General features: G+C 43.3%; 1 long non-coding RNA gene across 1 annotated transcript; it reads right to left on the reverse strand.

Annotated features, from left to right (window-relative positions):
- Nucleotides 1–268: 268 nt before the first annotated feature.
- Nucleotides 269–26,829, reverse strand: LOC122460459. Its single transcript, XR_006281770.1, has 3 exons — nucleotides 26,819–26,829; nucleotides 24,614–24,624; nucleotides 269–489 (listed from the first exon to the last, which is right to left on the reverse strand). It is a non-coding gene; the product is annotated as an uncharacterized LOC122460459 (long non-coding RNA).
- Between the last annotated feature and the right edge of the window lie 795 nt (nucleotides 26,830–27,624).

Raw genomic sequence — 27,624 nt, forward strand, 5'->3', positions numbered from 1 at the left:
ACTCTGTTGCTGCCATTTCCTCAATTGGCTCTGATCTCGAGCTGGCCTGCCATTAGAGTCATGTGCCTGAGGAAACCAAGGTCAGGCCATTCAAATATCAGCACCAATCCAGCCAAAACTGGCTGTGACATTGCACCCCATAATACTTTATAGAAATATGCTTATGAGTGTAAATATGACATAACTGGAATATGTTTTATGCTAGATATGCCATGTAACATATCTTTGCAAAGGTTATGATCTACTGAATGTATTCATCCTATTTGTATGCATGTATTATTTTTATATCTGAAGTTATGAGCATTGGCTCTATACTTGTATTTAAAGTGTTTGCTGTAGGAAGCACATAAGGCAGATTTGGTCAACATAGTGTGAAGAGGTTATTCAAGTAATTGCGAGTACTTAACTAACAATAGGCTCTGGGAGATGCCAATCCACATCTGAGCTTTCCTGGAACGTTCAAACTAACATGTAAACAATGGTGTCAGCCTACAAAAAGCTGAATCATTCATAGACATGTGACTTACCCAGGTGGCTAGAGACTCCATCTTGTGGCTGTGATGTTGCACAGGAGAACAAAGGGGTTCCACCCACAAGAGAGATAATATAAAAGACCCTGAAAACCCCTCCATTTTGTCTTCAACTGGCTCAAAATATAGCCTCTCCACCCCAAAGAGATTCCTGAGAGAAACTAGAACAAAGAACAGTAACTATGGGGGTCTGAGTGATTGCTGGACCCAGACTAGGAAGGAGTCTAGTCTCTGAAAGAAGCTTATTGAAACATCTCTGAGGGTGAGATTTACCTGCATTTAGTTTCCTACTGTATTAGGCTTAGACTTGCATGTTTTTGTTTTATTTTGCTTGGTAATTTACTTCATTCTGTCTGTTATTACTTGGAACCACTTAAATCCTATTTTTTATATTTAATAAAATCACTTTTTGCTTATTAATGAACCCAGAGCAAGTATTAATATCTGGGGGAGCAAAGAGCTGTGCATATCTCTCTATCAGTGTTATAGAGGGTGGACAATTTATGAGTTTATCCTGTATAAGCTTTATACAGAGTAAAACGGATTTATTTGGGGTTTGGACCCCATTGGGAACTGGGTATCTGGATGTTAGAGACAGGAGCACTTAAGCTGTTTTCAGTTAAACCTGCAGCTTTTGGAGGATGTAGTTCAGACCTGGATCTGTGTTTGCAGCAGGCTAGAGTGTCTGGCTCAACAACACTGGCTTCAGTGTACTGAAGTCCCAAGCTGCCAGGGAAAACAGGCTCAGCAAATCAGGTGGCAGTCCCAAGGGGGTTTCTATAACCTAATGTGTCACACTGGCTATCAGAGCTTGCCGTAGGCATCGTACCATGGTCATGGTGCAGATTTCTGCTCCATGGGCATATTTCTGCTTCAGACTCAGGTCACCCACAATTCCTTAGCGGAGAGCAGATGGAATCCTCATTACTCATGGAGGGTCTTCCGGATGCCAATGCACAGACTTTTCCATTTGCTGGCACTCCCTTACCAACAAGCACACACCACTGTTACACCTCTGGGACAGAGGTTGGAACAGCTTCAGCGTATTCTTCTGAGAAATGCTGAATAGGAAGCAGGTTGCATGTGCTTTGCGGAACATGTAGATAAGAGTGCAAGCACCTTACCTACAGAACATAGATATCAAAGAGCTTTAGGGCCTGTTTCTTAATTACACTAAGACCCCTTCCCACCACTCTGGCAATGCACAGAGGCCTTAAAACAGACATATGTTATATGTTATGGCCTCTCCATTTGCACAGGCAAGCAGTGTAAAACTTATACAGACAGAAAAAACCATGGCTCTGTGGCACATTTTCAATGAGAAGTCACAAGTCAAGGAATGAAGATTCTACAAAAGAAATTGATCTATCCTGGAATAAGTCCTGGTCACTGTACAGTTTTAAAAAAAGTTTCTATTTTTGGTGAGTGAATGGGGTTGAGGTAAAGGAGGCCGTGAGGCTAGTGGACAGAGTAGTGGAGTGGGACTCAGTAGTTGTGGGTTTAACCATGCCTTTGCCACTGATCTGTTATAAGACCTGAGGCAAGTCACTTCACCCCCTTCTGCCTCATTTTCCCCCAGATGTGAAATGAAGATAACAATGCTGCTTCCACTGCAAAGTGCTTTGAGATCTATGGATAAAAAGCACAATAAAAGAGCTAGGTAAAATTATCAGAGCACCCATCCACATATTCCCCTTATCGAACAAGAGTCTGATCCATTGGGGAGTACACTAGAACTGGCCTGGGGAATAGTTGTTGAATCCCCCACAAGCTCACAATTGTGAAAAAAGAAGACTTTACATCCTCTTTATGAATGAATACTTGTGCATTATCTATAGATTCTTCTGTCCCTGCCGCTGAGTTGGTCCATATTAACCATCTACCTTCCCGGCCAGAGCTGTCCTTTGTGTACGGCGAATCGGGGCGGCTGCCCTGGGCACCACAATTCATGAGGAGGTGGGTGGGGAGGTGAGGCGGGAGGTGGGCAGGTGACTGGTATGAGGAGGCAAATGGGGAGGCAAGCAGCAGGCGGGCGGGTGGGCGGAGAGTGGGGACGAGGAGGAACCCCCCCTACCAGAACCTCTCCCTCCCCTCAGCACCTCCTGCCCACTGGAAGGCCCCGCTGATCAGCGCCTCCCCCCCTCTCAGCGCCTACCGCCTGCCACAGATCAGATATTTCATGTCAGGAGGCACTGCGAGGGAGGGGAGAGGAGCAAGGGTCCAGAGCGCTCGGCAGAGGGGGCGGAACTGGTGGGGGGAAGAGTTAGGATTGGGATGGGAAGAGGTGGGTAAGCACCCCTGCTCCGCAGGGTCAGAGCAGGGGTGAGAAGAAGTAGGGCGGGGGAGGGGCCATGGGGGAAGGGGTGGAGTGGGGGCAGGGCCTGGGAGGAGCACCCCCTGGCAGATTAGAACCTCAGTGCCTATGTCCCAGGCCCTGCGCCCCCCCCTAGGGATGGCCCTGTTCCCAGCATATGGGATCTGAATAGCAGGACCACGAGATTCATCCTCCTTTTTTAAAATTTCTCCTTTGGAAGAGGACGCACACTTTTGTATGTCTGTGTCTGTCAGTGGAGGTGCTGGGGGTTAAGTCTGTTGAATGTTGCAGCTACTGTAAATTAAACACTTTATATTAAGGGTACGTTTATGAGCTGTTCACAAAGGATTAATAGATGTTTTAATAAAGAGTTACCCAATAGTTATAGAGACCAAGTTCATAGTCTGTTCATAACTATGGCTTATAATTTTCTGTGATATCTAACTCTATGATTATAACCACCCAGAGCATATACTACTTCTGTCTATACTATACTCATAATGTATGTCGACTAGGGCTGGCTGGAAAACAATTCCAGGTCTCAAAACATTTTGCGGTTTAAAAAAAAAAATTGTTCCTATTCGATCAAAAATCAAGGTCTTTCAAAACTGGGAGGCTCTCCCTCTACATCTTGGAGTTCCAGGACCTAGCTGAGCATGTTGGAGACCCAGGTTCAACTCCTTACTCTGCCTGAGTCATGATAAGGACTTGAGGGCTTGTCTTCGCTACTGGGGTAAGTCAACCTCAGTTTTGCTACTCCAGCTATGTGAATAACGTAGCTGAAGCTGACGTAGCTTAGGTCGACTTACCACAGCGTCTTCACTGCGCTGCATCGACGGGAGCTGCTCTCCGATTGACTTACCTCACTCTTCTCGGAGAGCTGGAGTGCTGGGTTTGACCGGAGAGCACCCTGCCATTGATTTAGCTGGTCTTCACTAGACAAGATTTGATTGCAGCAGTGTCAATCTCCCCCTAGTGAAGACAAGCCCTGAGTCTGGGTCTTCCACATCGGAAGCCAGTGCCCTAAGCTCTGGGCCATAGAATGAAAGAATGATGGTATTGACAAAACAGCATTTTTCAACAGATAAAATCTTGGCAAAAATATTTCAACCAGCTCTCCTATTAACCCTTTGTAAATGACTTGTAAAAATGTACAAATATAAAGTGTGACCATAATCTTTAACATCCATGTTTCATATTTGAAATGGATAGTGTGAATTCTGTAAGGTGCAGCGCATTTGATCCTGGGCAGCGGCCTAGTGTAGGAAGAATTCACCCTGATTTGAAAGCAGTACTGACCATTAATTTGGGAAGAACAGGAAGTTAGAAGTAGTGAGCCGTTGTCTTTTGGTTCTATATTGACAATAACAAATTTGATTTAAAAGCTAAAATGGAAGCTGATTGGTTGTTGAGATGTTACATCCACGTCGATAATACACAGGTACAAGGAGCCTGACCATTTTTAAAATGATGTGTAAATTCTATTTCACTAAGGCATCTCCAGACAGTACATTTTAGGGTGATTACAACATTTCCAAAATCACAGAAAGCTGTGTACTCTATTACCCCACTAATGATGTGTTGCAATCACACAGACAAGCCACCAGTTGGTGGGTCTTGGTGCATAGACATCGAACAGGAAAGATTTTACTGCAATGAACTGAAAAATGTTCACTGGCAATTGGTATTTGTCAGCTTATGTAGACCTTTCCCTTTGTCCTTTACACAAACACATGACTTCGCTGACTGTTCCAACAGTTTATTCCATCTCCAGAACCATTTTGCTTGTTATTCAACACCCTTCAGGCTCTTATTTACTAGCGTCACTTGTGCCTGTTGATGAGTATGATGAAATTAGAAAGAGGAGAAAGAAGGAGCTTTTGATGATGTTGAAAAAACATTGAAGACTTTGAGTTATTATGATGAATCTGTTATATTTGGAACAATTTCAAAATCATCAGCGTGTCTCAGGCTAAACATATTATTGTCCTTCAAATGCTTGTCAGCCAAAACCTTCCTGTGGTGCTGAAGTGTGTGGGCTGAGGACATGCTCGACAACACACGGAGGAAGGCATTTAACTTTAACACTTGTCAAATGTTCTTTATTCAAATGTACAGTGGAGCATCCCCTTGTCTCCTGATCCTGGAATCTTCCATAAGGCTTTCTGAGGCTAGCTCCATTTTCCCTTACTTCACATCTGAGCATCCTACTGTATATCACTGTCTCCATCTGTCCAACCAAGGAGTAGAGCTGGGTGAATAACTTAAGCAGGTCCTGTGCTACTGATATTAACTGAGAATGGCTATTCTCATAGCAAGAACTGCTATACCAGAGCTAACAAAGTCCTTCCAGTCCAGTACCTTGTCTCTGTAACCTCACCACTACAAAGAAAAGCATAAACACTCCATATGTTATCTAATTTTGCAGTAATATACCATGGTAGTTTGTCACTTGCTGGTTTTGCTATAGATTCATCTGAGACCTGGAAGTACAGGAAATATCATGAGAAAACCTAGTCCTCTCAAGATTTCCAGATGCCAGAGATTTTAATAAAGTTCAAAGAACCAGCCAAACTTCAACATGCTTCTCCTAATTCACCTCTGAAAATGACCCTCTGAAAATGTTGAGGTTCACTCCTTGCAAACCAGTAACCACTTGTGCATTGTTGTTCCCCCACCATATTTCACTGCTGGTTCTCAGTTTTCAGAAAGTTGCTGATTTTTCCTTGCTGATGCATAAAAGTTATCAGCTTATCAGCTACCCTTCTATTTTTGTGCTCCATGTGCCATGCATTGCACCGAAACTTATTGAAAATTTTGTCAACAATCAGCTTTACAAAAGCTCTGCATATTGTCTGCATAAGAGCCCCATTTTGATGAGAAAATGACTATTAATGAGAATGTTCTTTTCTGGCATCAGACTCCAAGAGACACAGGTCATAAATCTCTTTGATCTTCTTGCAAAAAAGCTAGAATCAAGGAAAACAGCAAGTTCATTCTTTTCTTCTTTTTTTTTAAGTTTCTGATTGAAACAATTCCATTTAGTAACGAGTAATTTATCATGCTTTTTTTTTTCTTTCCTCTCTTCCCATGCTTGTATTTATTTTTGAGTCTTCATTCCGACACCCCAGCAAATTTCTCCTGATGTATAACCCACCTGTTTACTTTTTTAGGATTTTTAGTTTTTAGGGAGGGAAGGAACGTGAGGCTGGGGGTGGGAAGTAAAAAACTTTGTCAAGAGAAAGAAACAAAAAGAAAACTATAAATGTGAAGAAGAATCCTAATCTTCCAGTTTGGTCAGTGAGTAGCTGCCTGCCACAGATGTGTCAACACTGCCATCTCTTGCCTCTTCACTAAGTTGGGCTGGAAATTGCAGGGCAGTGGGAGTTGGGAATGCACACCCACCCATACCCACCGAAAGATGAGTCTATCCCACCCCCCACCCGCCCCGTGTTGCAATGTATCTTAAAGAGGGATTCTTTTTAATGGCTTTACTTCATTCTGTCACTGTGTATCCATGATGTACCACCACATTCACCATAATGCAAACCTTCTGGGAAGAGTAAACCCACAGCGAGGGATATATCTTTAAAAAAAGATTGTAATGTGAGTCATCTTTAGCCATGCTGAGGAAGGGAGACAATCTGTGCTATCATCAAAAATTATCCAATTAAGCTTGTATCTCTCTCTTGGTGTGATGACACTTTGTGTGCATGTGTATAAATACACACACTGTATATACAGCAGTACACACATGCAAAATATAATGTGAGCAAAATATAACTGTCTGGGAGCTCGATGTTCTATTAGAATCTGAACTTTTCTTATGATACATTCATTCAGATTTTGTGTGTGTGTGTGTGTGTGTGTGTGTGTGTGTGTATGGCATCGACAGCAATTAAGGTTGCTAGGTCATTAAACATCATGTTACACAAAGGCAGTGGCCAATATTTTGCACCTTGTAACGGTGATCTATAGCAGTATTATTGTTTCATTGAGATAAACTCACAAATGCTGCATAGTCGTTTGTCAGTGAGCAATGTTGTTTTCTAGGCTGGTGCAGACTACAGTCCAAGGCTTACATGCACAATACTTTAATTGTAATATCTTAGCACAAAAGGTACTTCATCTTTTCTTCATATTGTTGTTATTCTGTAGTGTTTGTAGTAGCAGAAATATGTGGGCTTTTAAAGTGAATGTCAATGAAAGTTTGAGGTTTACAATAGACACTGATTTCTCAAATTAAAGGGGAGAAAACAATGGGGACAGACACCAGGATTTAAATGTCTATCTTCACTATTTTGCCACAAGCAACCAAAAGAAATGTGGCCACTGACCTCTTCAGACTACCCTGACCCAGGGCCCAATCCATTGCTGATTAAAGTACATGAACAGATTGCCATTGACTTAATGGACCTCAGATCAGGGCCTTAAAGAAGAACATATGATTAGATAAATTTGCAGAAAGTGGATGTGCTGATTCATTCAGGTGGTTCATTTTGTTCTGAGGCACTGGGTGACAAGTAGAGGGAGGAGGGCACATTATGGCGCTGAAGCAGCTGCCTATAGGATAGGGTGTAAAATTAGGTTCATGGTCCAATTTACTATTGTAGTTAGATGTTGATAGATGTTTGGCTGTGTGTTCCCTGTGTGTGCTGCCTCAGCCCTGCGCAGACAGTTGGCACAGCAGACCTCGAGCGAACCACCCAATCACCACAAGAGCCATTAAGGGACGAAGGCATCTGGTCAGATTTATTGTCAACAAAGCACGCCCCACAGACTTTACCAGACCACTAATACATGTATACCTATAACAGAGGACCAGCTCAGTGAACGGTGGAAATTTTCATTCCTCCCTAAGCTAGAGATAGTCCCTCTGAAATACATCTTTATACTCTGAGACAAACAAGTTAGTACTGCCTCTCTGACGTGGCTAGTTATTACTTATTACCTTGTACATGTTGGTTTGATAAAAACATTTCTATTACGTGCTGTTATCCAGACCATATCTTTGAGGAGGGCAGTGTTTTCCTACTTTTTGGGGAATGATTTTTTACCATCCTTGATATTGGGATGTTCTGGTACCACTTGAAATTGGGATGTATTTACGTGAGTACTCTGTAACTAGCACTTTTTAGGAATGTGTATTTCTGCAATAGCAGCCCTGTTTTTGCCAGATTCTTTAAGCAGGTCCTGCCTCATACCAGGACTCTAATACATGGGCTTGCGTGTCAGCCTTTTTCCCTGCTACAACTATCTTCCTAAGAAAACTCTCAAGGATGCTCTGGATTCACTTTCCATGCATGGTGGGTTAGTCTGTTGCCAATATTTGGGTCTGTAATGTTAACATGCAGAATACCAGGGCTGTTTTGCAGACCTGCAGTTAGCGACTTCCTTCCCTTTGTCTGTCTGTACCTCTTTAGCTTTGTAATGCTATTTTAGCACATTTAGAAAGCAGTGTGTGTGTGTAGGAGGTGAGATAGTTAATATAAGTCCAGCAGTACTAAACCTGGGAGTTGCCTGCACTAAAAAGCAAATGCTTTATTAACAAACCACAGATGTACAGCACCAGAGCAGATAAAAACATAAGACACAAGATGACAGTTCTGTGTCCAAAATACATTGATCACCCAAGGTACACTTGTGCATCTGTTAAACACTGGGGGTATTTAACTTGCTTTGTTCCAGAGACATTGAAGTAGGTAACCATCTTGTCCCCTCGCAATGTGGTTGGTCCAAAATCTTGCCTTTGTAAACTGGCATCTTTCTTACACAAGGTGTCTGCTCCCTGTGTGTCACATCTGATAATCTTTTTTTCCTTTACAAAACACAAGCAAGTTTTATCCCTGTTAGCACTGAAAAGAGAAGGAAGAGCAACTTGGATTCTATTGTGTTCCTGGTGGGCCAAACTCTGTGGGGTCCATAATTGAGCCAAGCTCTCATTGAAGTTGATGAGAGGTTGGTGTCATTCAGGGCCACATAATTTCTTCATTATGAATGAGCAGAGCCTTCCAGTCAATTCAATCCCTGTTTAATTTAAATTGTGAGGTGCTCAGAAATTAAAGTTGGACAGAAAAGGATCTAGGTAGAGAGCGATTCTCTCTTTGCTTTGACCAAAGCCTCTGAAACCAAATTGTTTGTATTGAAACTAACACAAACTCCTACCCTTTTCGATTCATGTTGATCACATTGGGCAGGTACCACTGGGTAATTTGATCACTGGTTATAGAAAGTTGCCATTGAATTAAACATCTGGATAACAAGATCAGCTGCTGATTTCAATCAACCTGATAGGAACAGACTTAATCCAGAGAAGAGGCAGGCCTTTATGAAGGATTCAGAGCTCCTGACAAATGAAGCAAATCTAAATTCTGGGTCATCTTACACCTCTGGTCTGGGAAGGATTCTGGTGGGAAGAGGGCACAGGACAAAGAATGATGCAGAACACTGACATTAGCACTTCCTAATCCCTAGAAAGATAATCTGTCACCCAGTGGAGTGCCATGAATGAAGCTAGGTCATGGCATGTCCTTAAACCCCATGTGTCTGCTAGCAGGGTGCGGGACAGGTGGGGGATGAAGGAATGTGCTGCACTGTTCACCAGCACTTTATACGTATCCTTCCCACCCCAGGAGGTATTCTGATTGTTTCTGCCTGGTGCAACTTCAGAACATCACTGGCTTAGCCACTTGATCTCCACCTCCACAGGAACCAGACTCCAATTGGTCCCTAGGGATATACATAGGGATAATGTCACAGTGAAGTTCTGCCACTCATTCAGTATAACTGGAGAATGTTCCCATGTCACTTAAGTCATGGGGCACCTGCCCAAAGTGATGCCCAGGGGAGAAATCTTCCAACTGCAGGGTACCAGTAGCTTCTACTGGAGTCAGTGGGAGTTGCTGGCATCCTGCAATGGGAGAATCAGTCCCCTGTGCAGCTCTTTGGAATGGTGCTCCTATAACAAGTAAGCCAAAAGCAGTGCAGCCTGGATCCTAGAAGAAGACCCAGGATGTGCTACATAATGGAATGCAGCTGATTAAATGAAATATTCATTCACTTCATCAAGTGCAGCTTGGAAATGTACCCAATATACACTGGGATGTATGAAAAACACTAACTATTGGAAAAAGCACGTTTCATCTTCTCTCTCTCTCTCTCTCCCCACGCTGTCCCAGCCTCTCTCTTGCTTTCTTTTCCCTCTTGTAATAACTTTCTCTCTTTTTTAAGCATTCTCACAAAAATACACACATTTATCATTTCCAACTGAAATACCCACTTCCAAACAGTTATCATTTCCAACTGAAATACACACTTCCAGTGTGGTGTGCCAGCACCACATCACTTTCAGGTGGAAATATCCTGCCAAAACATCTGTTCCTCCTAGAATACTAATTGCCCGCAAAATGTAGATCAAGTCAGTACTCAAAGGGACAGAATACAGTAGGGAGTACAAGCCAACTCTTCTCCCCTTCCTCTATCCAGCCCAGGTTTTGTTAATAAGTGAGGCACGGTCTCTCCCAGAGCTCTGCGGGGTGGTGAATTTCCTCACCACCAGTGTGGGATGGTAGATACAAGGCAGAATCTATCCCATGAAAGAAAGTAAGAAAATTATTACACCCACACCCACGGTTATATGTTTTACAATACACAGCACAATAAGGCCGTGATCAGACTCCAAGGTCTTACCATGATACAAATGATGATAATTAACAACATCAGTGCTATCCCCCAAGCTGACATCAGCTAACAGACAGCTCAATGCGCATTATCATTGGTTTGTTTCACAGTAACGTAGGCTTAGCCCAGTTCAGTGGTTCATTAAAGGCTCCTAATATTCTTAACGCTGCTTCCTATAAAATTACTTGAGAAAGGATTCTAAATCTTACCCAACTCCTCCATTTTTTCTTCCAGATATAAATTACATTACATCTGCGGCTGCATCAGTGAGATCTGTTATGAATTCTTTCATGGGTAATTCATTTCTTTCCTTTCCATGCCTTTGTATGATATGTTTTTTTACGTCATTAGATGGCCAACTATTCATTTTAAAAGTTTCTTAGGAATCCCTAAAACATCTGACGTATCAGATAATATGAGAGCCCAATTTACTACTTCTCCGCTTTGCTTTTCTTACAATGACAGTTATGATTTCCCCCCAGAATGTTTTAACTTCTATACACCCTCAACATAAGCTTAGAATCACCATCAGAACAGTTCCAACAACTCTTGCAGCAGTTACTCATACCAAGTCTACCCTCAGGGGTCTGTGTCCAACAAAAAGACCAGACTCACTAATGACAGGTTTCAGAGCAGCAGCCGTGTTAGTCTGTATTCGCAAAAAGAAAAGGAGGACTTGTGGCACCTTAGAGACTAAGATTTATTTGAGCATAAGCTTTCGTGAGCTACAGCTCACTTCATTGGATGCATTCAGTGGAAAATACAGTGGGGAGATTTATATACATAGAGAACATGAAACAATGGGTGTGCAAAGGAGACCCACCACATTTGGCAAATTAGCAAGTGGGCAAAACAAAATATGGTAAGATCTGAGAAGCTGCAGCTTTCATTTAGTTTAGCAATGAAAGCCTCATTTCAGATATTTTGAATGCTCTGCCACAGCATAATGGTGTAATAAATCTGCAGTGTGGCTTATTGGGTAAGAGCAAATAAGATTTTAGTAACAGGGATTAGGAGACTTTCCCAGGGGGCAGATTATCCCACACCTGCCTACTACAGGGTTCTTTGAACCTTCCCCTGAGGTAACTGGTACTGGACACTGTTGGAAACAGGACATTGGGATAGACCAACCACAGGTTTGTAGATTCATAGATGCCAAGGCCAGAAGGGACCATAGTGATCATCTAGTCTGTCCTCCTGCATTGCACAGGCCAGAGAACTTCCCTCACAAAAATTCATAGAGCGTATCTTTAAAAAAAATATCCAGTGTTGATGAGGATGGATCACTTGATGATTATTTGTTCAGTTCATTCCCTCTGAAGCACTTGAAATTGGCTACTGTTGGAAGACAGGACACTGGGCTAGATGGACCATTGATCTGACCCAGTATGGCCATTCTTATGTTCTTGAGACAGTTTAGCAATTCCTTAATTTCTAATATCAGACTTCACCTCTGCATAGTGTTCATACCTCTTTACTGAGACTTGAGGAGACCGTGAGAGGTGCTTTCTGAGAAGGATCGAGCTTGGGAATTAGCAAAGTGAAAAACAAGAGAGGCTTTGGTGCAATCTGGGCCTGATCCAAAGCCCACTGAAGTTGATGGGAGTTACGTTATTGACCACAGTCGGATCTGGATCAGGCCCCTTATGCAGGGTTTAAACCTGCAGTTGCTTCATTACCAGAGCCCTCATTCTTTCAGGTTTCAGAGTAGCAGCCGTGTTAGTCTGTATTCGCAAAAAAAAAAGGAGTACTTGTGGCACCTTAGAGACTAGCAAATTTATTTGAGCATAAGCTTTCGTGAGCTACAGCTCACTTCATTGGATGCATTCATTCGGAATGTATCCAATGAAGTGAGCTGTAGCTCACAAAAGCTTATGCTCATTCTTTCAATATGTTCCACTCAATTTTTTTACCCATTGTTTTTTCTCAGCACTGCAAGTTCAGGTTGGGTATATGTGGTCACTCCTGAGATCTCTTCTAATAGAACAGAATAAATCAATGCACCCATTAGCTTTTTAAAAGCTGCTTTTCTTTCACATTAGTATTTCCAGGGAGTAGTTTGCACTGGTTCAGGTAGCTCATCCCCATATACGGTTGCTTTGCACCAAATGTTTGTCACTTAGCTTTGCTTTGCTTTCTGTTTCCCAACACCTCAGGAAAACCCTCTTGTCTATCTCCATCCTAAGGCTGTCCTTGATGTGGTAGCTGGATAATATTACTTTTCTTTCAAGTGTTAACACTGAATTCTGTATACAGCTTAGCACAGTTGTTCTCAAACTTTTGTACTGGTGACCCCGTTAGAATCATAGAATATCAGGATTGGAAGGGACCTCAGGAGATCATCTAGTCCAATCACACAGCAAGCCTCTGATTATACCCCCTCCCCCCCTTATAAATTAAAAAAATATATATTTAACACTATTATAAATGCTAGAAGTGAAGTGGGGTTTGGGGTAGAGGCTGACAACTCGCGACCCCCCACATCATAATCTTGTGACCCCCTGAGGGGTCCCAACCCCCAGTTTGAGAACCCCCAGCTTAGCAGGTTTGACAACTGTTCCAAATTTCTGTACTCTCTCTCTCTATATATATATATAAATAAGAGAGTTTCTGTAATGATTTAATGATGGGTGTTGATGGTTAGAGGCTGCCACTCTCTCCCTTAATGGTATGATAAAGCAATAGGGCATGTGTGAAATATGGATGTGTAAATCTCAGAACAACACTAGTAGTTTATGTGTTTTCTATTGCCCAGAACCTACCATTTGCATTGCCTGCATGTTTTATTTATTTGTCCATGTATTGCTTCTGATTTTGGGGGGGATATTGGAAAGATTTTTGTATCTTTCTTAATGTTTGTTTGAGAGTAGGGACAGTGGAATGAGTTCAGGTAAAATTAGAACCCTCCCCATTCAAACATGCACCTAAAACATGACCCGGTCCCAAGCTAATGGGTCACTGAGGTGTAGGAATATTGCGCTATTCTCCTGCCTGGATTTCTGAATTATTGCTGATTTGGGGAACAGAATGTAGTCCCAGGATTCTCACAAGAGAAAAATTTCCTTGAGACATTTCCAGCCTAATTTTGCATACTCAAGAGGTTTGTTTAGCTCAGGTAGATTCCAGATAAATATCTTTTGTGTATCTATCCAAAATGAATCTGAACTGTAAACCTATGGAGGTTCACTGCTCACTTGACTCATCACCTTGGCATATTAAATTAGCCTCCCTTTCAAAGATTGCAGTGGATATGAATTGTAATCTTTGCCTGCTTTATTCAATTATACTGTTGAAAAAGATGCATAGGAAACTACAGTAAGAAAGAGAAAATGAGAATGAGAAAGAGAGAGAGAATCATTGGAGAAATATCAGAGTTAACATCTATTCATATAATTTCAGAAAAGTGAACTGTCTATCTTGGGAATTTTGCACTGATACTCAGTACTGTAGTTTCTCAGCACAACCATAAATAATTAGCACAGAAGGGGCAATCTGAGATCATGAAAATGAGCACTGTCTAGTGAATGGGGTATGGATTGGAAAAAAGGAACTCCTACTTTTTAACCTCCGCTCTGACACTGACTCCCCAATGGCCTTGGTCAAGTCATTTAACCTTCCTGCCTTAGTGTTTAATTGGTAAAACAGAGACAATAACATTTCCCTCCCTCATAGGGGTTTTGTGATAATGAAGGAGTTAATGTCTGCAGAGCACTACTTAAGTGCTAAAATTCATTACCATGCCAACCCTTCAGCAGCTTGTGGGTCTTCCAGCCTCCAGAGTGGTAGCTTATTTGAAGAACTGTCCCTTGCAAAACTTTTCCAAAAGATTGAAAACTATGCACAGACCTCAGCACAAAGCTGCTTGCTTCTGCTTCTGCAACAGGAGTTTTGGGTGATGGAGGGCACTGAATGTTCCTGCTCTCAGTTGATATTAGCATGTAATCATTTTGATAACGATCGCCCAAATCCATCTGGAAGGACCTGTGCTCAGTGATGTAGGGGTGGTGACTGAGAAACTTGTTCCACAGACGTGCCTCAAAATGCTAAGGCCAGATGTGCCAATCATAGAATCTCAGGGTTGGAAGGGACCTCAGGAGGTCATCTAGTCCAACCCCCTGCTCAAAGCAGGGCCAATCCCCAATTTTTGCCCCAGATCCCTAAATGGATCCCTCAAGGATTGAACTCACAATCCTGGGTTTAGCAGACCAATGCTGAAATCACTGAGATCTCCCTCCCACCCATTGCAGCACTCTGACTCTTTAAAAACTCCTTGGGCCTCTGCAGCCTGGAGGCTGCTGCAAAGAATAGCAGTGGAGCTATTTGTTGAATACCACACAATGCACATTTATTGTGGACAGCATCTTTCATGCAGATCCACCCAACCTGCTTTACAGAGTTAAATCATTTATAGAAGCAGAGCAAAGAGAAAATTTTTAAAAAATGTACAGGCTAGTGGAGGGTGTGAGAGAGGGCATTATGTTTTCAGATGAGATTAAAAATGAAATGGAAAGTCTCATGAGGCACTGAAAGTTCACAAAGCAGGAGCCATAGAGAAGGCTCCCTCAGAGGGGCAAGATTGCCTGGAGGGACAGAGGGAGACCAATGTTAGATGAGGAGAGGAAGTATAAGAGTGTTAGAAAGAGAGACAAGTTCTGTAAGGCAAGCACAGCTTTCAAGCATTTTGAGAGATGTCAGTCATTTTAGTCTCTACGCTGCCTACGTTCCTCACAAACTTGGCATTTCTTCATTTCTTCTGTTAAAAACCATGTATGTTAGAAATAAAGACTCATGAAGCTGAGGTTGTCGATAGAGTCCTTGACACCCAGAAAAGGGAATACACAGCATTTTAATGTTATGGCATGAATATTTGTTGAGCTCCTCATTTTGGGTCTCTGTCACAAATCACGTGGGCCTTGTCACGTTGAGAGGCATGCAGGTGGGGTGCGTGCAGCAAGGCACAACAGTAGATCTCACTCCACTGCAAAGTAGTGCTGACTAATACATCTTTTCCAGTTTCTCTCTTGTGAACCGATCTATTTGCTCATAAAATGGACATCACATGGGTGATCTCCCAGACTCACTGTAACTGTCCTTAGCCTTCCTGTAGGTCACTTTCAATCCCTTGACTATTCCCCACCACCACCACCATTGATCTTCTGGTGAAATTCCCAGCATGGTGAGAAACTCTCTCGTTTGCAGAAGTCTGGGGTTCATCCTGCCTTGGTAGCAATCAGTGCCTTAATGTCCACAGCTGGCCATCTGGAAAGCCACTGGGAGCTCTCATCACCAGGAATTCTATATATTGGATATTACACAAACAGATGCCCAATGCACAGATGAATCAGGAAGAAGTTTGCCTAAAGAACTTGGTCACCATAGATTAAAGCATCTCATAACTGAGGCCCATGTGGCTGAGAAATTTACATTGGGAGGGGAGGTGGTTTCTGGTTGGGTCAGCTATTGGAATGTGGAGGTTAGCTATGGGGCCAGAGAGGACACTTTTGCAGTGCATAAGGCACTGTGGACAGCTCAGGAAGGACTAATCCAACTCGTGTGTTGTAAAACATTGATCTCCACCCACATTGCAGTACCACGGCCGAGCTGACATGATTCAACGGGGTCTATTTAGGCATCAGCTTGGGCTACATGGCATGACTTGTAGGATGACCTACAAGAGAGCGGGAGTGTGTTTGGACTCAGGACATAGTAAAATAATCATCGCTAGATGGAACACACAGGAAATACATCCAGCACACCTAGTCTAGACAAAGCCATGAAACACTGCCCCCTGACATAACTGCTCATGTCCCTCTCTGCGCTGCTACCTCCATCACAACACAAACAGCGCGAGACTAGTCCATGGAGAATTTAAAGAAACAAGGAGGAACTATGAACTGGATCCTGGAATGAATGAGACAAATTTGTTTGGGCAGGGACGCAAGATGATTTGACCTGAGAAGCTGCTTTCTGAATATCTCTTTGCATTGTTTGTTTTCCTTTTGACTCAAGACAAGCGACTGCATGTAGAAAGCACATAGGATTCTCCTTTCCAGCTATCCTTAGCCACAGAGGTCATGTACTTCAGACACACACACACATTTTAAAATATCAGATGCAAATCCCATATTTAAATGTCATGAATAACAAACACAAGACTAAATCTGCACACACCTAACATGCTCACAACGTACTGGACAGCTGTTTTGATATCAGAGCCCATTAGAACAAAAAGGAATCTACACTTTAAATAAATAAATAAGTAAATAAATAAATAAATAAATAATAATAATTGCTTTCCATCCTGTGTCATGTTTTAACTAAAGATAGTGGCCCCACAATCTACAATATATCTGGAAATTATTAGAAACCTTTTCCAGAGACAAAAGGGATCAATAGCTCTTTGTCTCAGTGGCATAAAATATCACCGTGTTACTTCTTTCCCACTGGCTACAGAAAACACAGAAAGAGTCTAAATGGGAATAATAGCAGCACTGAGGGGGAGACCCCACATGCCAGATCAAATAGGCACTTAAAAAAAACCAATAAGCAGAGTTGTTTGCATTCTCTCCTTCTGTCCCTCTGATCAGTTTTGCTCTCTTTTGCATTAGGGGCATGAGACAACACACAGAGCTACTCTCCTTGTGTATGAGGTTGGGAAGGTCAAGCTATTAACAGAGGAAGTGTGATCTAGAGGTTGGAGAATGCGGCTGGGAGCCAATACTCCTGGAGTCTATTCCTGATCTGCCACTGACTTGCTGTGTGACCTTGGCCTAGTCTGGTAGGACCAGATTGTGGTGCCCTCATTACTCACATGTGGATTCACACTCATTCATTCAACTAACTCCATTGACTTTGCAAAAGTACCCCACTGACAAAGAGGCCTTAATCTCACTTGGTCTCAGTCTTTCCATGTATAAAACAAGAATCTCAATATCTTATCTAATCAGGCCCTGATTAACCCTTCTGTTTACATGAGTGAAAAAGCTCTTACTCAGGCAGAATGACCGCAGAGAGCATGAGAGAGGGAAAGTGCAACCTCCACATTGGCCTTCTGTCATGGTGAGGCAACTCACCCCTGCGGCGCCTCCTGCTGGTCGTCCAGGGATTTAGCGTTCTAGACTCCAGAGTGCCCTCTGCAAGCTGGTGTCCCGCTTGCCGCTGTGCTCCCATATCCCTCCCGGACCCCGGTGCCCCTTTTACCCAGGGTGTTTCCCCCTGGCAGTACCCCCACAGTCTCTGGGTCTCACCTCCCCAGGGAACCACCACCCACTATCCCCACCTCGCCTCAGTCTTTGGCTAATGCCAGTCACCATTGAGCCCCCGCACACTGGAGTGGACTGCAGTGTATAACCCAATCATCACAGGCAAGTTGGGGTTGGACCTGCTGCCTCTGCCTACCTTTGGGCTGCCCCCTGCATCCCCAGTACCTATCCAGCCTCACATTAAGCCTGCAGCCTGTGGGGGAGTCCAGGCCAGAGCTCCCCAACTCCCTTGGCCTTCCCCCAGCCCTGCTCCACCTCAGGTACTCTGGTATGCTCCCCAGCAGCTAGGCCCATCTCCCTCCACAGCTAGAGGAGACTCTGAGTGTCTAGCTCACAGCCCTTTTATAAGGTCTGGCTGTGGTCTGTTTGGTGCGTGGCCCCAGCTATGCCCACTTCCCCAGTCAGCCTGGGAGCTACCTGCCCCCAGCCACAGCCCTCTCCTGGGCTGGTTTAAGCCCCTCCGGGCAGGAGCGGATGACCACCCTGCTACACCTTCCCTTTCTCTAGAATCCCATGAAAGCTCCTCCATTGATGTCTCTGAGGTTTTTTCCTCTGTTACGTTTTCAGGGCTAGGCAGGATGGGCAGGAGACCAGCTACTCTCCATGGCATTGTCCTTTCCTAGCCTGGTGCATTTCTGCACAGAAATTCAGTTGGACGTTAATGCTGCTTTGAGCGACGTTAACTCCTGCTGGGTCCGCTCCACATCCATGAGTGAGTAGCACAAGGTCTACCAGAGAATTCATACATCCATTCATAGATTCATTGATTTTAGGGTCATCATCTAGCCTGATCTCCTGCAGAACACATACCACAGAATTTTCCTGTATTAATTTCTGATTTATGTCCAGTAGCTATGGTTGAACTAGAGCATATCTTTTAAAAACAAATGCAATCTTGCTTTGACAACTTCCAGTGATGGAAAATCCACTACGACCCTTGGTGAGTTGTTCCAATGGCTGTTTGTGGAGGAGGATGTAACAACGAAGCAGTCTCGAAGGTCAGATGGCTACACAGTTGCTGGAGTCTCCCATTCCTTACCCCACAAATCCCAGGCCCCATAGGGGAAAGAAGCCCCCTCCCCAACACTCTGCTCCCTGGTGAGTATTCGCTCCTTTTCTTCCAAGGGGTGGGACGGGACAATGACAACAAGCCAGCCCTTATCATCTGGATCCTCGGAAGAATGGTGCTGTATTAGTGCAAAGGGTTATTATTGTAAGGAAATAATAATAAAATAAATAATAAAACAAAACGAATCCAAGTCTTGTCTTCAGATGGTTATTTTAGCAATCCTGAAATCTAAAGCCCATGAAATAGACAATTAAGAGGGGTTAGGCACTTAATATCAGTCGTTGTGTTTTGGTAGAATTTTGCAATAACGCAGCTGCTATAATAATAAGGGTTTTTATTTCTCCTTACAGAAAGAAAGCACTTATGTTTTCAGAGACGCCTCAAAGTCTTGCTGCACAATGCGGAACTTTGTGGATGTGTGCGTGTTTGAGCAGTCTGTTTTCTCCTTTTGCAACAGCTCCATCTTTGGGGGAGAGAGAGAGAAACATGTTCTCTTCTTTGGCTGGCTTTACACACAAAAGGACTTTTGGAAAGATTATTCTGTCCTGTAAAATCAGAAAACCCCTAAACTCCTCATCAGTCCGGGAGTTTAAAAACATCTCTCTCACACAGATGATATGACTAAGGGCAGGGGGGCTCATTTCATTAGTTTCTCTCATGTGAATTGCAGCCAGGTTTGAGGCAAACATTTATCCCTAGGTTTCAGCATTGTTATTCAGTCACTGCAGTTTTCCCCTTTATTTTATTTTATTTTTGTCCGGAAGATGAAGTATCATGTTCATAGCTACTAGGTGATAATCAGAATTGTCTACACTAATCTTAATTGTCCCAGTGTTACAATGTGCTTCTCAATGTGTTTGTGGTATTTCCCCTTGTCTCTCATATGCTCAGATTGCAAGACCCTTGTGGCAGGGATTGCCTTGTTATACATATGGGCCTAGTACAATGGACTTCGCAAGACACTGCAGTACAAATATTCCTCTCTTAGGTACTTTTACAGCCCCCATCAACAGAGTATCTGAGTGCCTCACAGCCTTTATTGTATTTATCCTCTCAACAACCCATGAGATAGAGTGGTGCTATTATCCCCTCTTTACAGATGGAGAACTGAGGTTCAGAAAGCCTAAGGGACACCCCCATGGTCACATGGAAAGTGTGTGGAAGAGCAGGGACTAGAATTCAGGTCTCCTAAATTCTAGATTAGCAATTTAACAACTGGATTTTACTAAGGCTTGGTCTACACTACAGACTTATGTCAGTAGAACTTCATCACTGAGGGAAAATCCACACCGCTCATCAGTGCAGTAATACCAGCCTACCCCCTGGTGTAGACAGCGCTATATCAATGAGAGGGCTTCTCCTGTCAACCTAGCTACCGCATCTCAGGGGGGTGAAGTATTTACACCAAGGGGAGAAGATATCCCATCAGCATAGGTAGCATCTTCACTGAGGCTATGTCTACATTACAGCTGGGATCGATGGTCTGAGATTGATCCACTGGCACTCGATTTAGCGAGTCTAGTGAAGACCCACCAAATCGACAGCAGATCGCTCTCCAGTTGACCCCTGTACTCTACCCCCAATGAGAAGAGTAAGGTAAGTCAACGGGAGAGTTTCTGCCATCAACCCCCCATGGTGTAATCCCCGCGGTAACTCAGCCTAAGGTATGTCGACTCCAGCTACATTATTCACGTAGCTGGAGTTGCGTAGCGTAGGTTGACTTACCGCGGTAGTGTTGACATAGCCTAAGTACTACAGCTGCATTGTGCTGTAGTGCTTAGGCTATGTCTACACTACATTCTGTGTGTGTAACACAAGTTCTAAGTAATTATAATAGAGTGAACAGTGGGCTTGGTTCAGTTCACAGGTTTTACCACTTCAGGTTCAGGGACCCCCACTCTGGGAAATGCACCCGGAACAGTGACACAAACTGTTCCCAACCTCCACAGCACTTCACTACTCGTGAGTAATGCAGCCCCTCCAAACACAAGCTGGTCAGACGTTGTTCCCACACTAGCATGCCTTCTTTATACCCATTCCCATTTTCACTCTCAACCAAGGTGGCTGAGCTTGGCTGGGATTGGAAGAGGAAGTGTAAAAAACAGCAGAGAAGGTGGATGGATTACCCACGGCATTTCAGACACAGCTACAAAGATGGGTAGGAATCTCATGAGGCAGCCTGTATATACAGGATTTCAAGACTAAAGACAAGTCAAGTAGCAATTCAAAGTTCTTGTTACCATAGTGATGTCACTTAAGGAAGCAGTTTGATCTAGTTGATACAGCCCTAGATTGGCATTTAGGAAAGCTGAGTTCTAGTCTCACCACTGGTCTGCTGGGTGACCTCTGGGCAAGTCACTTCACCTATCTGTGCCTCAGTTTCCCAAAATTCAAAATGGAGTAATGACATTTACTAGCCTCCTTTATAAAGCACGTTGTGATCTGCTGATGAAAAGTGTTGTAGAGGAGCTAGGTTTTGTTATTAATGATAAAAGGTTTAGAAAATCTGACCTATTAGGAAAGGTTAAAAATACTGGACATGTTTTGTCTTGAGAAAAGATGACTCGGGGGGGACCTGATAACAGTCTTCAAATACGTAAAAGGGCTGTTCTAAACAGGATGGTGATCAACTTTTAGCCATGTTCATTAATGGTAGCACAAGTCATAATGGGCTTAACCTGCAGCAAGGGAGATTTAGGTTTGATATTTGGAAAAACTAACTATCAGGGTGGTTAAGCTCTGGAATAGGCTTCCAAGGCAGGTTATGGAATCCTCAACATTAGAGGTTGTTAAGAGCAGACTGGACAAATATCTGACAGGGATGGCTTAGGTTTACTTGGTCCTGCCTCAGCACAGGGGCTGGACTTGTCTTCCAGGTCCCTCCCAGCCCTACATTGCTATGATCACTATTAGGAGTCCCTGATATGAAATGAGTCAGTGAATCTCAGTCTAGTTGCTAGGAGACATCACAAAAAATGAACCATTATGCTTATTGCTAACTGCGCCTTTGGTGGCAATCTGCTGAAAGAGCCCAAAAAATGAACTGACCTTTCACCCACAGAATGCGTTGTGGAAGGTCAGTGGGGAGGAACATGGCAGTGTGTACAAGAAAGCTTTCAGAGTCACTCTTCTGTTGGTAAACTGAGGATGTCACTATCCAGGGTTGTCGATTCAGCACCTTTGTCCAGCCCTAAGGCAATTTATCCCATTCTGGCCATCAAATAATAGACAAATCTGTGCAGTGCATGATGCAAAGGGTAATACTTTCCATCTATCATTCAAGACACTCAAATGAAGTAGCATGATCAACTGTGGAGAGCATCAGAATGGGAACTGAAGACTCTGTTCCTGGCTCTGCAACTGGCTCATTGTGTGAACTTGAGCAAAACTTCCTCACCCCCTTTGTGCCTCAGTTTCCCCATTTGTAACGTGGGCATAATAATGCCCATTCACATTTGTACAGTGCTTTTAAATGTAATATGAACATTGCTCTAGAACTTTACAATTCCCCTTGCCCAGGAAATCCCCTGCTCTGAGGACTGAATTCCACTGAATAACATTGAATTAGTGTGGGTGGAAGGGAGGATCTCCCTTCTTGCAGGTCAGAAGGAACTTTAGTAATTTTTAAATATGCCTGTGTCAGTACTCTTGACAATCACAATGCCTCTGTGAGTCAGATAGCGGATAAAGGCTAAGGTCTTGTCACGTTAGGGATTTTCCCTGATTTCAGCCACCACTGGCCAGTGTTACTGTAGCACCACCCATGTAATTATTTTGTATACACAGAGAGAGCCTTGATTTGCACCATGGAGCTCTTTGGGCCACCGACCATCTCTTACTCTGTATCTATAGAGCCTTGAACAATGGGGCCCTGATCTCTGTTGGGACCACCATATGTGCCACCATAACACAAATAAATTATGATAAACTGAAGTAAATTTCTACTGTAGACAGGCCTTGCTTTTTTGCAAGAGGTAACTAAGACAGTTTAACATCTGGAAAGGCTGAGTAAGTATCATCAGCATAACCATTCCGATGTAGATCTGATGGCCTCCCGTTGTTCACAGATTCAGATCGTGGGCCGGAAAGGGACAGGAGGTTTCTAATTTTTGAATTAGATATTTATTGTATGACTCATATTTCCTCGGTCAGATATTGCACTGTGCTGGGAGGCAAATGAGCCAAGGCAAAGTGAGGCCACATCATGGACTGCAGTGAGTTCCTACTGCCTCCCCCACTTTCTACCCATTCATCACCCACACCCTTTCGAAATCCATCTTCTTCATCCTCTGGATCCCGTTCCTTCCCTTCTGCCTGGGAACAGCAACAACAGCAGCCAGAGGTGGTGGGGAGAGGGAGTGGAGCAGCTTTGTGCAGGCTGGGGGTTAAGTGGAGTCAGGCAGCGAACATGAACCATGTTAACTGTTAAGAAGCTGGGGATGCTGGAGAGGTAGGAGGAGAAGGGAAGGCGTGCGAGGTGAGGAGTAAGGATAGGGTTCTTGTCTTCAGTGTCTCAGAAATTAGCACTACTGCATTTTCATTCATAAAGAATAGCTAAGGCAAGGTGGGCGAGGTAATATCTTCTAATGGACCACCTGGTCTCTCTAATATCCTGGCACCCACACAGCTACAACTGCACTGCATCCAAAGAATATCTAGGGCCTGTGTAAACAGGAAGGGACATTCCAGGGTGTAGTCAGAGAGCTTCTCAGAGGTCTTTAGAGTGAGGAAGCTGTGACATTAAAACACAAACTGAAAAGTGGCCCGCTCAGCCTAAAACAAACACACCCTATGCAACCCATCTGTCTCTCTTAGGTATTTATATGGACCAATAGTATCACCATAATATCTGAGCACCTCACAGTCTTTAACACACAACATCCCCAAGCAATAGGGAACACTATTTTGCCAATCCTACAGGTGGGAAACTGAGGCACAGAATGGCACCAAGAAATTAGGCACCAAGAAATTAGGGCAGGATCACAGAAGAAGCCCATGATAGAACAGGGAATTGAATCTGCAATTAGGTACACCCTAACCACTGGGCAAGCCTTCCTCCTCATTCTTTGCAGGTTTTGAATGTTGATATTGTCGCTATGAGCACAGGATGGGAAAACCTCCAGGGGTTGGAGAGTTTTGCAAACATCACCGCTACTTTGTGGAGGTTACCTACCTTTATCCTCCCCATTTTTCTCCCCTGCTCCCCCAGTGTGGCAACTTAAACAACAAAGAAAAAAAACCCTTCTGCTATCCCTTCCTCCTTTACTTTCTACTTAGAGAAGCCTTGTTCTATGGTACACAAGTAGAATATTAGGGACAGACAAATCCTGATCAGAAGCTCTGGATACATCGTATATTATTTCTTCATCTGAATTTCTCTCTATCTTCCTCCCCTACTCCTTTTCTCACAGTCTCTCCTTTTTTTTTTTACCCTCTGCTCCTTTTTCACTCTATGTTCTCATCAATTCCCTGCCCCCTTTTCTCCCCTGCCTCAGTCTCTCCTTGTTGTAAAGGGGGCCCAAAAGTGCTCAACACTTGCATTCAAACCTGCAGAATTCAAGTAGGCTCAAAATCAAGCCAAATGAGTTTACCCCAGCTACTCCTTACCTTCATTCACACTCGCCTACCTCCCAGGAAGTTGCTTTTCACTGGACAAACATGTGGTAAGAGAGGCTCCTCAAAACATCAACTACGTAGACAAGACCAGGGGCAAAGTAACTTGCCCAATATTACACATCTGTAAGGCAGAGGAAAGAACAGAGCCCATGTCTCCCAAATGCTAATGTGGCCCCTTGTCCACTGGACTGGACTGCCGCCCACGTCAGCGTTCTAACTTCCCCTTCTTCCTGTCTAGAGAAAGGACTCTGTGGCCTGAGTTTCTTTATTTGCTGAGGCAACACATTCCCATATCTACACACAGTGGGTCTGATTCTCCATTGCACTGGGATGAATTACAACACAAAGTGCAGGGCATAAAGGGTGCACAAATTCAACCGGTCTGATTGCAGTCGGAGGCCTATATTAGTTTCTCTCTAATTTTGTAACTGTCTTAGTTTGATAAGGATTGGAAAGCACTCCGGGGTCATTTGTGAAATGAAGGTGCTATCTGCATGGAAGACCATTACAGCAGCAATGCTTTCCAATTTGCAAATTACAATTTCACTGCTGGCAAATTTGTTATCCTTAACACAAAAGGCTTCACTAAGGGAAGGTCTTGCCATGGTTCCCTCTAATTTGGAGCTGCAGAACTAGCTTCTGTGCAGTGCAGAGGTAACCAAAGAGGGTTATGTCTGCTTTAAAAGAGCATCAGATGGGTGAAAATGAGTTTGACCTTCGCTGGATTCTTCAGTCATTCTTTAGCTTGAGTGGCTGAGTGAAGAATGTGTCATTCTGTCACATAAAAAAACCCAAAGAGAAAAAAAAAAGGGATCCTGTCTCCTACCCCTTAAAGCCTCGGTTTTCATTTTTATCTAACTGACATAAATAATGTTTGGTGGGGTTTTCATTGCTATTTTTATTTAAATGTTCTGGGGGATGCCAGCTCATAGGAATGTCCATTTTTACAGGGTAATGAAGTCTCACCGTTCTGGTAAATACAATCAGATAATGGGAAGCTGAACTTAACCTTCTGTAGCAGTCAATAAAAAAACAACTTCATAACCTGGGACTCTAACCCTAGTTATAATTGCTAATTACAGAAATACATACAAGGAGATTAAAAAATAAATAAAACACAGGCTTTTAAATCCATCTAATAAAAATAGCAAAAAGAAGGAAAACAAGGAAGAAAATGAAGAAAGGCAGGAAGACCCAAGAAGAGAAGAGAAGCAGGCATACGAATAGATGCATATACTTGAGTTCCTAATGTCAGGCACAACTTTTCCCTACATGCATTTGTGTTGTTCTTCGGTATCTTGTTATCTATGTGATAGAGATCTTGCCTTTCTGTAACAGCCTATTGTCCAAATGGATCCTAGTGAAGTTCAGGTTGTAAAAAATACAGGATACATACTCTGCCTTCAGAGGGAAAACACAGTAGGGAGGGTGGCGGAGGAGAAATACACTTTTCACCTACATTTCCTTCAAAGGTGAAGAGATTGGGGCAAAAGAACTAAGGAGGTAGCCTGATCTACTGAACTGTGTTGTGGACTGAGACTCAAGATTCTCTGCTTGCAATCTTGATAAGTCACATTATATCTTTCTGCATCCATTTTCTCCTCCTCCTTTTGTATATTCCATGTGTAAAATATGTTTGATCAGTGCCCAGCCTGATGGGGCCCCATGGTACCTTCAGGTGCTGCTCCATAGCGTGCTTTGACAGTGTAAGGCAGAGAGATGTCCCAAAGTGCATTGGGAAAATCAGTGGTCCGGTGTACTCTGGGACATCTCTTTTTGCCAAAGTGTATAAGAGGTAGATAGAGTGATTCCTAGTACTGGAACTTCAGAATGGAAGGTAAGATGGCTAGCCAGCCATACCCTGGAGACATTCACATGCAAAGCGATGCCCTGAAGCTGGTGCACCAGTCAACCTTCCAAACAGGCAAGACTAGAAAGCAGCCCTGATGAGAACCCCCCCTACAGATACAGAAGTAGATCAAATTAGAGCTGGTTGGAAAATGGGGGAGTTTCGCTGAACATTTGGATTTTTTCAGAGAAAAATCAAAAGGTGAAAAATTTTGGCTGGAAAAAAGTTCCAAATATTTGGCTTAAAACTTTGCATTTTAAATAAAACATGTCTAATAGGAAATGCCACCACAGTGCTGTATCTGAATTTGGGCACTTCATGTCCCAAATCTCTTCTATGGACTGAGTCCCCTGGTTGGTCTATATCTCCCATGATGTATGTGATGGCTCAGGACGAGGTGAAATGGATGCATCATGGAAGTCATGGGTGTGGGCATCCTGGGAAATGTGGTCCAGCTGGGGAAACCCACCAATGGAGGAGAATGGTAGTATGGATCACCTGAACTGCAGATCCTATGATGCACCACATCTACATTTCCAAATCAAAGATTTAAGTTTTCAGCTCGGTGTTTATTTATTTATTTATTTACTTATTTGATGAACTGCTGAAATTTGCCACATCAACAGATGCTTTTATGAAAGATTTTTCATTAAAAAACGGTTTTGACTGAAAATTTTCGGCCAACCCTAGATCTTCAAAAACAGCTCTAGATGAGGAGGGATCCTGTGCTAATCGAGGGAAGGAGAGGGTATATGTTTTGGGGACTTCTAGGAGGATAAGGGAACAAAGAAGCTGATATTCAGATTTTGGTGATATTCCTAATGGGCTCGATATTATCTAAACAACTGGACCCCCACATACAGTTATGCAATTACAACTACTATCCTGTTCATCCACCCATCTGTAGCAGGTTAGGAAGAGAGTAAAGAAGAACAACGGATCCAGGTGAAACTGTAGGAGGGATGTCTGTGAGTAGAATGTAATTCCTCAGATGGAATTTGGACAGGGCCCTAGGGTGAATGCTCCGACCATTATCAAACATGTCACAGCGTTTTTGGTGAGCACATGTAAACAGGACCTTGGTTCTATACCTCACCTGAAAAGTGGCATAGCATATTCTAACAGTGTGTGATTGGCTCAGTACCAGCTGAAAGGAACAGTGCCATCTACAGAATTACTAACACCACTTCCACAGAGCCTCTGGGCTGTCCTGAGAGATCTCCTACCAATGCAACAACCCAGCCAGGCTCTGCTTAGTTTATGAGAACTGATGGGATCACAGCTTGAGGTGGTATGGCTGCAGG

The sequence above is a fragment of the Dermochelys coriacea genome, chromosome 5, assembly GCF_009764565.3.
Source record: "Dermochelys coriacea isolate rDerCor1 chromosome 5, rDerCor1.pri.v4, whole genome shotgun sequence".
NCBI classification, from domain to species: Eukaryota; Metazoa; Chordata; order Testudines; family Dermochelyidae; genus Dermochelys; species Dermochelys coriacea.